Raw genomic sequence first — 17,765 nt, 5'->3', positions numbered from 1 at the left:
AATTTCTAAAGTTTTTCAAGTATAAATAAATTTTATGTGGTGGATTTCGAATTGATGGTCAACTTGCTACACACAGCTGAATTGAACTACCGTATTGCTATTTGTGAGAGGCTCACTTTAGGATTGTTGCCAGCTGCATAAGAGGCAGAGCTGGAAAAGCTATTGAGATATGTTAGGGATGCTGTCTGGAGAAGCTGTTGGAGCTGTTAGAAGGTGCTAGTTCTCTTGGGCTATTCTGTTGGAGGACCTTGTCTTGTTGGTTTTCCTGCTGAACTTGGCTGTTCTTGTCACTGAAGGAGCTGAAAATGGTTACGGTCCATTTTAGGGGAGCTCTGCCCCTCATCTTGAGCTTTGCTTCCTGTCTCTGCAGGGGAAGATGGTGCACTGCTCAGCCTGATACAGAAGCATCTCATGCTGGCTTTCCTGATCAGAACTCAGGCTTCCTCTCTGCTGGAAGAGCTTGGGACATGACTATTGCTGAGGAAGGCCGTGGTCCCTTTGGGGGAGCTCTGGTGCTTACTTTGTGCATTGCTTCCTGGCTCCAGTTCAGAGTCCTCAGCCTGCTAGCACAAATCCTTCACTCCTCTGGCATACATTTTCTAGCTTCCACCACTGACCTTTGGGCCTTTCCAGTGCACATCTGTGAAAGCAGACCTGCATGAGATTGTTATGGGCTCTAGGCCTCCAGTTAGACTTGTGGGAGGCATTGTTATGAGCTCGAGGATTTCAGCTGGACTCATACAGGATCTATATGGATTCATGGGTCTTTAGTGTGTGGACAGATTTCCTGTTCTCCTTGTGTATGATTCTTTGGGTGATTCATTATAAATTCATTATAATAGTATAAAATTTGTCCTGTATTATATTGTTCCCCTTTCAAAAACAGCCAAACCATGATAGCCCTTGTATAAAGAAATAACACACTGAGTTGTTTGATGTACACAACCATCATATCTACTGGAAACATTTCATGAGATACAAAACTATGTAGGCCAAGGAATGAGAAAGGGGAGAAAGTAAGAGGTGAAGTGAAAGGAGAGTGAGATTCTCAGTGAATGAAATATGTCACCAAATGAGAAATCCTGCTTAAGAAAATGCCAGTTTTGGGGCCGGGGAGATTCCTCAGTGGAATAAGCACTTCTCTGGCAAGCGCAAGGGCCTGAGTTCAATCCCTGGTTCCGCAAAAAGAAAAAAAAAAGACAGTTTTATTTATATCATTGTTATAGATTCTCAGCACAAAAATTATACAAAAATGAAAATTATAATTATTATGCATATAAATACTTTGGGTGAAAAATAAAATTGCTCAGTAACTCAAAATGGCATGTATAAATACATAGGTGATTTTACATTTGAATACTTGGTTATAGTTAGGGTGTTTGTGTGCAATATCTTACTTATAAAGAACTAAATAACTGTTAGTGAGGAAAATGACATTATTTTTGTGAGAAAAATTAGTGCACCAAAGTTTATGAATATTTGAAACTAAGCCTAACATCACACCAAATGTCCATTTAATTTGATAGCAAATAACAGAACTCCAGATGCAGCCTGTTTGTGTTTCTCATTGGTCATGGCCTCGGGTGGGATTTCTTAAAGAGATGCCACCACAGTCTTGCAAAGCCAAAGTTTGGTTAAAACTATTTTCCTCTACTTTACATTTCTTACCTCTGAGGTAAAATATCTGATCTTTGATATGACTTCCCTATGTTTGCCACTAGCCCAGGACATTATCCCTGGACTGGGCTGTGCCATATGAGTAACCGGCGCAGAGGAGCCGCAAGACTGCAGGCCTGAAATGCTGAGGACCAGATGGACGTGCTCAGGATCAGATGAGATCAGTGTGCGTCATACGCATGTATTGCAATTAGCAGTTATTACTTCATAAAAAACACAATTAAGTGCTGATTTAGAAGATGAAAGTAATGTTCAATGAGATGGAAATGCTAGTCTAAATTGACTACTACATATTATATACATTTTTAAAATATATTATGCCAAATTTATGAATAAATAATTATAATAAAACAAAGGTGAAAGAAAAATAAGTAAACAAAGTTCAACTTATAAATTTATCATTTTTTATGTAGTTGGTACAGGGTCTTAGTACACAGATCAGACTCATAATGATCTTCCTATGTTTAGCCTCCCAAGCACTGGGATTACAGGAGTGCACCACCACGCCCAGTTTCAGTTGCCTTCACAGTGTGCCCCAGGTTCGGGGTCTGCACCGCACATCGGGGATCAAACCCCCGTGTCTGCGCCTTCCTAAGCAGGTACTTTAATCCGCAGAGCTATCTGGCCAGCCCAGAAAGTTCAGTTTAAAGGAACTGACACCTGCTCCTTGGATTACTCTTTTCACTGGACTTGGGTTAATGGGGAAGGAATACTTGAGTTTCACTTATTTTCCCACCAGCTTAGAGACATATGAAATGTTTTGTTTACATTGGTTTAGCCATAATTTTTGAAATTTTGATAAACAGATTGATGAGTTAACGTAATATAGCCCGAAATTGGATATTCTGGGTGTTATTATTGTTTATCCTCTTGGAAAATAAAACTGCTGTGATGACAGCGTTCTGCATTAAAGGTCCATGTTTGTTCAGTTTGCATGAGAATGTGCTATATTTATTAGAACAAGAAAAACAAAAGCATTATGTAATTCTAAGTGGTTTCATTTTAAAATCTAATTATTTGTACATATAAGAAATGTGCTATTTTCCCTCTACTAAAGGGCATTAAAATATTTTCAACTCTGTCTTACAAATGCACAATTATAACACAATTATCTTTACATAATAGTTAATTTTATTTAATTTTTAATAAGTGTATTGGTTTCACACAGACCTACATAATGATGACATTCGTCACAGGGAACGTATGCCTGTACCGCTATATCTTGGTTCCCCTTTGCTTTCCCATGCTCCTCCGCTCTCTTCAACCTTTATTCCCCACTTTATTTACAAACTTTGTTTCCATTTTATTCTTATTTTCTTCTCTTTCTTTTCCCTTCCTTCCTTTGCCTCAATAGTTAATTTTAACAATCTGAATGAATATTGTCAGAGCAAGGGAATATGTAAAGTAGGTGAAGAGCTTTCCTAGGACAGGCAACACAAGCCAGTCTAATAGAAAAATGATAGAAGTTTAAAGAAATTTACTCAAACTTTTCACTAAGTATGCGGAAAGCTATGACCAATTTCATAATTAGACACATTATATCTTCTATTGTAAAAGATAAATGATACAGTGCAGCCTGGCTCTGCCAAGCACAACAAACAGTATACATTCACATAATTCTGGTGCTAATGCCAGTAGTTTCTAGAAAGCCTCACGTGTCGTTATCTGCACATGCCTATATATCCTTAAGCAAAGCAGACCAAACCAAAGAAAGCCTAACTGGCTTACAGAGATCAGCACTATTGTGGGTCAATGTAGATACTGTAATTTTAATAACAAAACCTTGCAAATTCAGAAGCAAATCATGAACTGAAACAATTGTAGCATAATTACAAACTGATATGTGCTACAGCCATTAGATTAGGAAGCCATTTTTATTATTAAATACAAAATGTGAGCTACAATAAATTTTGTAGAAACATATACCCATTTTAAGGGGAAAATACTGAGATTTTTATATAGGGAACCATGTTGTATTTATATAAGAGACCACATCTATATAATAACTGGTGAATGTATCCATACATACATATAAAAATAATATGCTTAGTATCTTATATTAATAATAATATAAAATATATAAAATATAAAAATAGGTAATTAAAATATACATTATTTTATTTGTGAAGTGTGAAGTGAAGAGAGCATATATTGAAAAAATAAAAATAAAAATTCTGTATTTAAAACATAGAATTAGCTAAACACAACATAAGAAATATATGTGTAAAATATACATAAAACAGCCCCATATGAATTATAGGAAGCATTGTTTAAATCATCTCAACATTGTCAATATTAAGTTTAAGACACATTTTTCTGTCAAATTTTACTGTAATTCTTTGAAATCATGTGATCTTAGCAGTGAAGTAGATTTTGATCTACAAAGTAAATTAATTGGATGGCCAGTGAGATAGCTCAGTGGACTAAGCACCTGTTTAAGCAAGTGCAGGGACCTGGGTTGGATCCCCAGAACACTGAGGTGACCTCAGTGTGCACTGAGCTGACCTAGAGTCCGGGCGTAGTGGTGCACACCAATAATCCCAGAGCTGGGGAGGCTGAAAGCAGGAGAATCATTATGAGCCCTAGCTGCATAGTGAGATTCTATACAAAATATATATATTTGGGTTGGTGAGATAACTCAGAAGTCCAAAGCGTCTACCTAGGCAAGTTTAGGCATCAACAAGGGACTGCTGTTTGATTCTCCAGCACCATCTGCCATAACAGCCCCACCCTCAGGGCAGGCTGAGCCAGTCAAAGAAAAAAAAAGCCTCCATAAATTTAAAAGAAAAATTAAAAATACTGATTGGATGTTCCACAGGTGTAAAGTGAAAATAGTCGAAAAACAGTTGTGGCCAAATGAACCAATTAGTAATTGTGAAATATATCTAAATTTCAAATAAATGTATTTGAGGGGCACTATTAAAGGCACCCTAGAAAGAGTGTGAGCCTGATTGATTGATTGATTGATTGATTGATTGATTTGAGACAGAATCTCACTGTGGTGATAGAGCTGGCATTGAACTCAAACATAATCCATGCTGGACTCCAGAGACCCTCAGAGACCCTTCTGTCTCAGCCTCCTCAAAGTGATGCCTCCTCAAGGCCAGGAGTCTAAAAAAAAACACATCCTTTACATTGGGGAATTCTCAGTTCATATAGTCATGGCTTCTTCTAATGTCTTTTCTGCAATCATTGAGGAATGAAGGGCTTCGGCTGTATTTGGGTACAACATGCACTTTGCTGCCTGCAAAATAATGGGGAAGGTGTTTACCTGTATGGACAGAATGCTAGGTGACTACAATATTGTCTTCATGTCTGACACTCACTACTGTGGCATCAACCTGTCACACACCGAGTGCCAGTTGTTCCTGTCCTCTTTCCAGACCTCCACACTCCAAAAAGTCAGGTTATAAGCTATCCAGAACTAAAATCAGGATCCCTCTTCCCTAATCCATCCTTTACATAGTTTTTTGAGCTTTGCAGTAGTATTGTTCCCCCTGCAGTCCCTAAAATATTCCCTCATTTAAGCAGGTTTTCATCATAAGATCAATTGAGTGCATCAAACTCTGGTCCATGTTTTTCCTTTGCTTGTCCTCGTCTTCCTCATTGTCTTCCTAGATGCTTATGTGAGCCATGTTTTCTCCTTCACACACATTTATCCAAAAACTTTTACATGGCAAATAGTGCATGTCTCGGAGGCACGGAACTGTGAATGAACATACAGTGCTTGTGGAGCTCCTCTTCCCCCCCGCAACACTCAGCTTTGATTGTAGGTCAACCACAATAGCTATGTTTTTAAAATTTAACTTATTAAAATGACTTGAAAGTTTACATATAAACTTGAAAACAAGTTAGCCTGTTTCGAGACAAAGTCTTGTGAATTGTTTACTAGAGTGTATACAATGCACTAATTTGTTCAGAGAAGCACAGTTATTTGTTTGTTAGGCTGAGAAATATGTGGAATATATGCAATAAATATTACTGACATGCAGCAACATATCCATGCTTTCAGTGATTTTTAGGAGAAACACTTCAGTGAATTCTTAATTTGACATGGTTCAGAAGTGTTGAATTTCTCAACAAAACATTTACTTAATATAATGGCATACTCTGAGAAGCAATGTAATTTGAATGGCAAAATTTACATAAACATGCTAGCCATGAAATTATTACATTAAATATTGTCAGTCTGCAACATTACCAGTATTATGAGATAGAGTGTTGGCCAAATGGATGGAATACCAACAGTGACCTTGGGTGAAGTGACACATGTGTTTCATTCCATGGCATTTCAAAATTAGCAGTAAGTAATGGGGTTGGCAAAGGTAACCATGAAATAAAAAAGTAAGTAATTACTACTGCAATGTGGAGAGGATAAATGAATCTGGGAAGTGAGCCAAGGTAAAGGTTATAGGAAGTATGTTTTTTAGAATGATGGATAGAGCAAAGAATTTCTAGTGCCAAAAAAGTAGAGTAGCTCTAATTCTTAACTCATGACTATTTAAAACTAAAAACATGCATGAAAAATATATTTGGCCTAAAATAATATTTTTTGATTTCCAAATTAATTTTTCTTAATACATGTTGTGTTTTTATTGTATAACAATACTGATCTCATTGATTTCAAAGCAAAAACATTTAGGGTAGTAATCATGCATCAGATAGCTTAATTTAATGTGGTAATTCAAGTAATATAGACAAAGCCTTGGACTTACATGTAAAATGTAACTATGCCTAAGTTAGACATGTTCAGAGCAACATGAGATACTTTGTAATAGATGAAGAGGAGAGAATTTAGCCTAGATGTGAAGAGTCTGGGAACATGGTGGGGCACTGGAAGACTGAATTAGCAGAGAGGAAGAGCTAATGAAGTCTGCACATTTAACAGAAGAAAGAAATTGAAAAGGAAAGGTCAGGAAGGCAAAAGCAGAACAAAATATAGCCTGACATAAATAAGTAAGTACTTTCTGGGCACACAGCACCTGTATAAAAGATAACAAGCCAGGGACAGAAGTACCCATCAGGAGTTTTTAAGATGCAATATTTATGTGCTATTTTTCATGTAATCACACACACACACACACACACACACACACACACACACACACACACAAATAGACAAGACACCTAGAAGCTAAGTATCTATCACCTTACCTGTCTACCTACATACCCATGTATATGCTGATGTTTCTAAGATTCTAAGTTGAGTGACAGGAGGACAAATACAGTAAATTTTAAAGGATCACATAATGAGAGAATCAGGAGGAAATAGATTTTGTTGGATTTTAGCCAAATTAAGCATCAACTTTCTTGATTTTTTTTATTTGTCTGAATACTACTTTTGGAGGTATTACTACAGCTCTATAGTATGTTGGTTTTAATATACACTTCTTGTAGTCTTTTTTTTTTCTTTTTTGGATGGTGGTAGTAGAAATTGTTTCTACTTTTTTTCTGTTAGTCTGAATGAAAGAAACACTGTGAAGAAAAATATTGAGGCGTGTTGTGAATTTTTAATCTTAACCTTGCAAAATCATCTCTGAACATGTTTGTCATTCAAGATGTACTAAGTTGTCTTAGTTAAATGAAAAAGTGATAATTATTTTCAATTCAATTAATCTGTATTTTTCTATTTAATCATATCCTTGGCACAATTTTCCAGTTTCTCCCATTTTCATTTATTGAATTAACACGTACAATGAGAGTTGTTGCAATTAAATTAACAATCGACTTGAACTGATAGGTCTATAATTTGAAAATTACTTCTTACTATAATTATGAATGAGTATCTAACACATATCTAAATTCCAACTAATGACCTTGGTCAACTCTTTATTGTCGAAAGTTGTATTTCAAATTTGCATAAAATCAATTTTTTGTTTAAGTCCATTGAATTCTGAATTGCTTTATTATAATAAAAACAGAAGAGATTACAAAGGAGAAGGTAGCAGTAGCAATACTTCATATTTGCTTCAGTCTGTTCGGGTCCGTGAAATGATTATTATTAACAGGAACGCCTCAATCTCTGACACAAGTAAGTATGTATATTACATGGTGTATGTTGATTGTGGTCTTATAACAGGAATTACAAAAATGAACGTAACAATAGCAAAGGTTTATCTTTTTTAGTGAAATAAATTTCACATAGCTCAAAACATTGACTTTTTTAAATACACCAAGCTAAATCAAAATTCATAACCTTATTTAAATTTTTGTTGCCCCTCATCCCACCCCTCAAAAAAGCTCTAGCAAAATATGTACAAAGCTGATTAATGAAACTGAGAAATTGGGGTTATTTTGTCTAATAAAATCTATTTCTTACCCTACTGGCAATATAATTTTGCTCATTTAACGTTTCTTTATTCACTAATCTATTATTTTGAATACTTTTATCCTGTTTGAAATAGTGTGAAAAAAACATATGTGAATTAAGAGTACAATTAATGGTATATATTTCCTTCATTAGTATTTCCATGTTTGGCTATATAAGTTGCAAAATTTCACAAAAAATTCATAACATTTAACTTTTATTAGATTTCCTGCACTCTATAACTATAGAAATTTGTTTATATTTTAAATTGAAAATTAAGTGCACTTATTTTCCCCATTCTTACAACTACAGCTAAAGGAATAATCAAAATTTTTTTTCTTTTGAAAAGTATTTAAGAAATTGAAATAATTAGATAAATGGATTTTATTAAGAAGGATAGGGCCTGGCGAGTTAGTTCACTTGCCTGGCAAGTGCAGAGTCCTGGGTTCAATTCCTGGTACCTCAATCAATCAATCAATCAATAATCAATAAATGAAAGATAACTTTCAAAGTGGTTTTACTAGAAAAAATACAACTGTAAGACTGGGTGTGGTGAGCTGGTGTAATCTACCTCTTGGGAGGCTATAAACAAGAGGATCATTATGAGTCTGCTCTATTAATGAGACCCTGAACACCCTGTAAACCCTTCCCTAAAATAAAAAAAAAATACAAGTGTAACAAATACTTGAGGATAAAATGTGATGTTTTGATGTGATAATCCCAATCTTGAGAAATACGAAGTTTGTAGAGAGAAGGCAGTAGGATCTTATCTGAAAGAAAAACCTGTCCTAACGCAGCCAAGAAAACCAAGTCTCTGTGGTTGGAGGAGATTAGCACAAACACCCAGTGAGTCCATCATTTCGATTGTTGGACAAAGGATCTTTTAGGAATCACAAGGAAGGGCCACCATTTTCTTCCAAGTTCGTTGGTGGCAGAACATAGATCATAAACTGTGTCAGGGACCATACGGGGATTACTGAAGAGGGTGAGTGATGTCTACCTGGGGACTAAAGATTAAGGACTGACTGACACCCTGACTACAGGGTGAAGAGCAAAGAGCTCTGGAGCCTGACACCAGCTCTGGTGCTAATGACACAAATATAAACCCACTGTGCAATGTGTAAACCAGGCAGTTATCATGAGGCTTTCATCATTAGAATGGTAGAATAGTATTTCATTTTTTGTTTTCATTTTTATTTATTTATTTTTGTATGGGAATCGAACTCACCACCTTGCACTTGCCACATGGGGGCTTTTGCAACTGAGCTCTCTCCCAGCCCCATCATTAGAATTTGAATGAATTAAATGGAGAGAGATAGAGACAGTGAGAGAGACAGAGACAGACAGAGCTAGAGAGAGAGAGACAGAGACAGTAATGAGACAGATAGACAGAGAGAGATAGAGAGGTAGAGACAAAGACAGACAGAGACAGACAGAAAGACACACACACAGAGACAGAAACAGAGAGAGACAGAGAGACAGAGACAGAGAGATGGAGAGAGACAGAGAGACAGACAGAGACAGAGAGAGACAGAGAAACAGAGATAGAAACCAAGAAAGCGGGTGTCAAGGCCAACTCAGGAAGAGCAGAGCAGTTTTGCTTGGCCTATGTCTACTTATTTCTTTCAGCTATTCATAGACAATTCAAGATCCACAAGTCTTAGTTACAGCCAAAGTCACTTTAAAGTTTCTCTTTAATGGAGACAGGGATATTACGAACCTCCTAGCATTTTTTTTTTATTCCATTTATTCTGAGCTCAAGTGCATGTCTTATCTACCGGTCTTGAAGGAGGAACAAAACATAACAGAATCTAAACAAACTGCATCTTGACAGCATCCACAATAGCATAATCTCTTCGGTAAACAAACCCGAAAGTAATTTCCCAGGATGCTAGAGCTCTGGACCCAAGTTCACGAAGAGCTTAGCGGTGTTTTTATTTTGTTTGTTTATTTCCTAATGGAAGTGCCTGGTTTTCTATTGATTTTTCAGCCTCTCCTGGCTATATTCTCAAATGTCTATGTAGTCTGCCATATAATCTATAGGTTCATGCTGATAGAATCATCTAAACCTATCAATCAGGAAGGATTTATTAAAGATAAACTATACACCTATATTCTAGGGAATAAGAATAAAGTGAAGGACACATCCCTAGCTTTAAAATGATGAATCAATACTTAGTAATATAAAAAATAAAATAGTGAGAGAAAGTAAAAAGTGCCTAATTTGGTGAAGAATACAATTTCTCTAGCAGCTTGAAGAGAAGATGTAATTTCTAATGATAAACTTACAATATTCTGTTTGGGGAAAACATGTTGTGTTACTTCATATATTCTCTTATTAAATGTATCAAATTAAACTTTATATTTTCTGTGTTTATCATTCCAATAATTTTAGTGGCACTAAATTATAACTTCTCTTTATTGAAACTTAAATAACATAGACTCACTGATATTGGGTTTTGTTGACTGCTAATCAAAGCATTACTGTATAGAAAGGAATGGATAATCAGACACCCTGACCTGAGAATAACTGGATGTTCTCTGTCATTGTCATTGAATAAATTAAATAGTGTAAAAATCTTAATGGTTGATGGTTTAACAATACAAAACAGGAATTTAAATACATTGGCACATTTCAGTTTCAGGTATTTGTCTGTGGGTATTTGAGGCACAGAGTGAGGTGGTAGGGTGTATCCAGTAACCACAGGAGTAGGGCACAATCTGCAATCACTACTATTTCCTGTTCAGTTTTTCCTGAACTTTTAGTTAATCTCGAGTCATATGGCCCCACTGTGTTCCCATTTCTTCAAGTGGAATTATTAATCTGCATTTTGCTGCTAGTAGCTACACTTATTCCTCTGTATCTTTGAACTTCAAAATCTTCAAGTAAATCTTCCATTCTCCACAGTTTATTTAGAATTTCCAAGTCATTTTTTAGTGAAAATATAAAGACAAAATATCAAGAAAAATGTATAACAGAAAAAATAAAGAACAATACTGTGTCATTATCAGTTGAGGCAATCTATTTGGACATATCTATGACAAATGTTGTGTTATGTAAGTATTTGTGATTGTGTTTAGAAATTCATTAGTCCTTTATATTTTAGATACACTCTACTTTATTATTGACATCCTGATATTCCTGTGTGAATTTGTGCCTTGGTATTTTATGTCTTTATAAAAAATATGTAACTTAAAAATAGAAAATAAATGTAAATTGTATTAGAATTCTTTCTGTTTCTGTACCAAAACACCTGAGATAATCAATTTGAAATAAGGAAAATTTTATTTTGGTGTATTGTTTTGAGGTTTGGTAATGGGCATGTAGAACAGGAGTCTACATTTTGGTATCATTCCTCATGACCAGGAAAGAAAGGGCATGAGAGCTAAAATCCCTTTCAAAAGAAAATGATCGGGGCCGGGGAGATGGCTCAGTGGAATAAGCGCTTCCCTGGCAAGCGTAAGGGCCTGAGTTCAATCCCCAGTTCCAAAAAAAAAAAAAAAAAAAAAAAAAAATGATCGCACTAACTCTCAACTCCTAAAAACCTCACCGACTCCGCATAGCACTGTGGGATGCTGAGAAAGCCCTGAAAACATGCCTCTTCGGGGTATCCCAGATTCAAACCATGCATGCATAGAGATGTTTAATGCGCAATGATAATTTAAATATGCAACATGTAAACATATATCAATTAACATATATTAATGCGTACATATATGTTTTTCTAAGTGTGTGCTTCTTTGCTAATGCAGAACACATTGGTCTGAGGTCAAGAATTCAACATTTGCTATGCCTTTTAGGACACTAATGCTATCTTTTGGATGTTTGAATTTTTCTTACTTCTTGATAGGGAACATTGTATAATTGACATGTATCATACCTCGAATGAAAACACTCTTGCCATAGGAAAAGAAAATCATTCTCTTTGGCTTCTCTTTTTAATCACTTAGCGTACTCATTACCATAATTTCTTGGAAATATAAACTAATTATAAATTCTCATGTACTCTGAATGTGGTATTCCAGGCTACAGTGTTGCATGTTAAGGAGAAATTGTGTCTTGGCCTTTGGAAACCTTGGTAAAATCCCTGTACGACCCCATCTGCTTAGCTTTACACATGCTTTCACTGGGAAACCTGCGTCGCTTTGTTTGTACTTGACAATTAGAAGATCTGTTTCTCTTGTAGTTTTCTCACTGAATTACAAGGACCAGGCTGATCTTCATTAACCAGAAGCCATGGGTTACTTTTGCTTCATTCAGATTGTATGGAAATGCTTATTTCTATTTTTATAGTGGTTGTGACAATTTCAGCTGCAATGAGTCTGAGGTTCTATTTTCCTGAAATTGCAACTGTGTTATAATCATACCTTTATTCAAATGCTCATCTATTTGTTTACTCAGTGTGAAATTATTATTTATTGAGTATATGCCATACCCAGGCCTCGGGGCAGGCACAGGTAAGGTAGTGTCAGCCTTTCTTCCATAAAGCTCGTGTGCCTGTGTGTGTGTGGGGGAGGGGGAGGGTATTGTAACAGGTTTGGCTATTTAAACTATGACAAACACTAAAAATTATATTCAAGGGATTAGGAAATGTATGTAGTCATGATTAAAGTGCTATGCAAATTAAGAAAGCCTCCTATGAGAGAATGTGAGATACTGGGGAATTAATGACAAAATTTATCTCATTGAAAAGCATCCTCTCCACTCTCAGTAGTAAAGAATTAGAAGGGAGCAGTGTTCACTTGGTTAAAAAAAATCTAAGAGCAACTGAAGACAGATAATAAAGAATGGGAAAGGGCAGAAGATAAAACTGAAGCTATTATTCAGGATGAAGCCCAAGAAGTTCTTTATAGATTATATTAAATGTTAACCTTTTAGGGTGCTGAAAACTTCTTCAGAATTTCACATGTGTTGTCATGTGAGTAGGTGGGGAAAGATGACTGGGATGTGGCAAAGTCAGCTTTTTAGTTGGAAAAACCAAATATTGACTGCACTGTGAAGGAGAAAATCAATCAAAAGAAGAAAGATACAATATAATGGACTATTCCTGAAATCTAGGTTAGAAAGAAACACGATGAATTAGATTATTTTTAAGTTATGAAAGAAGTAGAAACATGCACAAGAATTTAATGAAGTGAAACCTGCAAATAAATTAGGTTGGGGTAAGGTGGGAAAAAAAAAAAACATTGTCCAAATGACACCCAGGTGTCTACGTTATACATTAATTTTATTTATTTTGCTTGTTATACAGAAAATAATAGAAGAATCATAACATTAATTATGAATTTGTTTTGGTCAAGATCCATTTTGTGATGATATGTAAATTTTAGTATATAGATTGTGCATGCACTTAGATATAGATGATTTGAAACTCACAGGAAGGCGGATGCTTAGAATATGGATGCAGAGTAGTAGATAATAGATGAATTAATGAATTGTGCTGATATTGTCAGGGAAAAGAATAGAGTATCAAGTAAGTAGGATGTAGATACAATTGCAAACTTGAAGATACACAATAATCTTAGAAGGATTATGAACAAGGCATCCTGAGACTATCCAGAGGTGCAAGAAAAATACTAAACAAGTACAATGTCATGTAAAACAAGATCTAAAGTATCACTCATAGGAGGACAATACCAAAAGTAACAAATGTTACACAAAGGTCAAGCAAGCACAGAGCCACTGTGTCTGTTCACTTCAGTGACACCTTCCATTTTAGACTTTGGCAAGAGCAGTTTCACTAGAGTAATAAAACCAAAAACCAGATTATCGTATGTTGAACAATTCCTGGCAAGGAACAAAAATATCTCCGTGATATAAAAGAACTTGATAAGAATTGTGATAGTGAAGTGGCCCACAGAGATAGAACATTAGTTACAGGAAAAAATTGAAGCGGAACCATCCTTTTAACAGAAAACTATGTAGTAGCCAGAAGCAGCTTGGCTTGAGAGGAAGATCAGAGATGGCAGTTCTTTTATGAGGTCGCAGAAACTGAGAACTTTAGTGAAACAACACTGTACATAAACAGGAATAAGAGATTTAGGCAAGATATTAGTCGACGTACTCGACAATAAGCACTATATTTTGGAAAGATTTTGTCTATTTTTCCATTTATTTCTAAGGAAAGCAATCCATTTGGAAGTCTTTGGATAGAATCCAACCCAGAGGGAAGGAAATGGAACAGATAAATATCTTCAGAGCTCGCTTTCCATTTTCTGGTTCAAAACAGCAAGATGACAGTTTATTAGTTTTTTCTGTGGAAATACGGGAGCTGTTTTTTATTTTCTTTTGGTATAATAGATATGCTCATTATGTCCTGATTTTGTGCAGGTTTTGTCTAAATTCTGCTCTACACAATTCAGTAAAAGTAACATATTGGAGAAATTTGAAACTGATTCTATCAAAATATTGAACATAAATATCTGTAGGCAAAGTAGCTTATAAGAAACTATCATTATGATTAAATTCAATGTTTATACTAGTACTTGAAAATTTGAAATGAAGAAATAATTTTTAAATGTGTGATTTATTAATATCTGACATATGAAAACATAAATGAAGTATTCATTTTTTTATTTCAATTTGAACTTTCACCAAATCTTTAAGATATGCATTCATGGAATACAATAAAAATAATAATATTTACATGTATGAAAACAAACCTATAACGCCAGGACAATATCAAAGGTGCAATGAAAATATAGGTGACAGTTGAAATTAGAGAACTACACGCCACAATCCCATCACAAAACTGCCTATCACTTGGCATTTTGGGAACTACAACTGGGTGTCAGTTTTTGTGAGTGTAATTAGATGCAGCATCATGCTGAGCCAGATGCCTTAAGTCCATTCAAAATGCTTACCTTTTATGGTCAGTTTGGCCTAAGAAGAAACTAGAAAAGCATAATAGCAGATATCGCGACTACTTCGCACATGAGCATGCTTCAGCACTTCTAAGACCTTACGCCTCCACTGCATGGCACTTGGCAACAGCAGTCACTCTGCTTTTTCTTGCTGTTTTAATCTCAGCGCATGATCTCTTCCATGAGTGAAAAGTTCCTTAAGTGTTTCAGAAAGTGCAAGAACAATGGAATGGTGTGTCAGACATACTGTGCCGGCAGAAAATTGTGTTCCAGACAAACTTCTGGGGAGTGACTGAGTAAGATAGTACACCTTCTTCTCTCTCATGCATGAAACAGGACTCCTCAAAGGGGATGAATTGCTTTGCCTTTTCTTTCTTATGTCTTTTATTTTTCTCTCCTCCCTCCCACCTTTTTTTCTTTCTGTCTCTACCTCAGAGGTTTTATCTCTCTCTCTCTCTCTCTCTCTCTCTCTCTCTCTCTCTCTCTCTCTCTCTCCTTTTTTTGTGTTTCCCTTCCGGTTTTTCACACTTCAGAATTGAGTCCAGAGCTTTTGCATAAAACCACACCTTCATCCATTATTTTCCTTTTTATTTTGTGGTTAAAAGGGTTGGCACATTGTGTCAAGGTGACAAGTTTAGAAGCTTAACTAAGTCCGCAGTTCTTCATCCTAGGGTGCACAGGGCATGCCTTAGGGCAGCAGCCTAAGGTGCAGGATGCTCAAAAGCTTAGCTCATTGTGTCAACTTCAGAAGTTTAGAAGCTTAACTAAGTGACCAGTAAGGGCACAGGGTCCTCATTTTGTGAACACCCTGAGCCTGTGCAAGAGGAGGCACTGAGATGGTGTGAGTGCTACACCTGCTCCAAGGCAGGTAGTCAGCTTATAACATAAGGGGTGAAAGAGGCTTGTTCTCTCCCTGATGCTCCTTGCCGCTGACTTCCACCTCCATGAGTTGTTGCCGTTCTGCAACAGTTCCCTTCCTCAAGCCAGCAGATTGTGCACTGAAAGCCCCACAAGCTGGAGTTAAATGAAGGACAGAAAAATAAGACAGAAGCAGAGTATGGAAAAGCCACTAAATAGCCCAAGGTAAGCTTAAATTTGCAATCCATCAGCTTCACCCTCCAGAGTGCTAGGTTACATACATAACCATGCCCCCCCAAAAAAACCTCCCAAGTTTTCTTGAAATTTTTCTTTTTTTTTTTTTTCCAGCAGAAACATATCACGATCAGTTTATCTTGCTCAATTATGCATCCTTCCTTTAGTTTTAGGTTTCTAATTGAGAGAATAAACAGGTGCTCAGACAACTGGAAAGGGACTATTTCTAGAGGTGCTTGTGAGGGAATTTCTGAAGAGATTGGCAGTTCAGTCAGAGGAGTAAGGAGAATCCACTTTGTATTATTCAATCTGCTAAGAGCCTTGATAGAACAAAAACCTAAATTCACTCTCTCGCTGTCTTCTAGAGCCAGTGTGTCCTTCTGCTCATAGATTTCATGTTTATTTTTTCCTACAGCATGTATGTGAGCTTCATATTGAACAGATTTCTACCACAGGCTTCTTTGGTTCTCTCATATTCCAGAGATATAGAAACAGATAGAGATTTATAGGATTTATAAATTTATTCTAAATAATTGGTTCATATCATCTAATACGTTGACAAATATAAAATTTTTAGGTGAAGGTGGCAAGTCAGAAATTCCTATAGTGTGGATCTGATTCCACTGGGGTTCTGAATTCTGCAACACAATGGGCCTAAAACACAAGCAAGATTAGTAGGATACATGGTGAAACCTATTCAAATGGTTTGTGTCTTAGTTACTCTTCTTGTTGCTGGGACAAATTATCCAACACCCAAAATTAAGAAAAGAAAGGCTTAATTTTCTCACAGCTATGACAGGTATAAGTCCATACTCAATTGCCTCCAGGTCAGAGTGGCATACGGCAGAAGGTATGTTCATGGCAGCAGAAAGCAGCAAAGAGCAATGGGAAGGGTGGTAGCCAGCCTCTCTCCCCTGCTTACATTTGTATTCAGATTACCTGCCCCAGGACAGGTGTAACACTCACACCTGTACTCCCAGCAATGGATCATGAATGAATCACAAACTCTGTAATCTGCCCCTTGACTACATGAGGCTTTGTGGGGGACAACTAGACACAAACCATAACCATTGGAAATCTCCTTTTTCATGATTATGAATGATAATCTTGTTTAGAATATATGAAATGATCTAAAGATTTAGCAAAAGGAAAAAGAAGACATCCTAGATGGACAGGAAGTAGCAGATTGATTGTTCTCTTTTCTTTGTTCTCTTTCTTTCAGTTTCTAACATAAAACCAAAATTCATTCCTTTTGGTTTTTGTTTGTTTGTTTTTTGTTTCTTTTTATTTTAATACAGGATCTACAGGGTCTACAGGGTCTCACTATGTAGATCAGATTCATACTTATAACCCTGTGTTCAGCCTCCCAAGAGCTATGATTACCGGCACGCATCACAACGCCCAGTCTCAATCTCCATCTCAGTGCACCCTGGGAATGGGGCCAGCATGGCAGGCCAGGGATCAAACCCTGGCCATTACACAACATTTATTCTTAAAATATTGATATAGTAGAGAGGTATAAAACTAGAATGTGTTTTTAAAAATTCAGAAAATAGTCTTTGATTTTAGTAGAATCAAATTTGTTCTGTAGAGATAAAAAAGTAAGTTTTTATTTTATTTGTAGACATATTGTCAGAGTTAATTTCATTTGAAAATAGAAATGTATTCAAAAGGAAAAAATGCCCAAAGTTTAGGTAAGATCATGATTGAAACTGTGGTTAGTATTTTAAAATTGATAGGGTCGGGGAGATAGCTCAGTAGAATAAGTACTTCCCTGGCAAGTGCAGGGTCCTAAGTTCAATCCCCAGTACTGCAAAAAAATAAA

Source organism: Octodon degus, unplaced genomic scaffold (assembly GCF_000260255.1).
Source record: "Octodon degus isolate 3935 unplaced genomic scaffold, OctDeg1.0 scaffold00066, whole genome shotgun sequence".
NCBI lineage: Eukaryota > Metazoa > Chordata > Mammalia > Rodentia > Octodontidae > Octodon > Octodon degus.
This window is presented reverse-complemented; position numbering follows the sequence as displayed.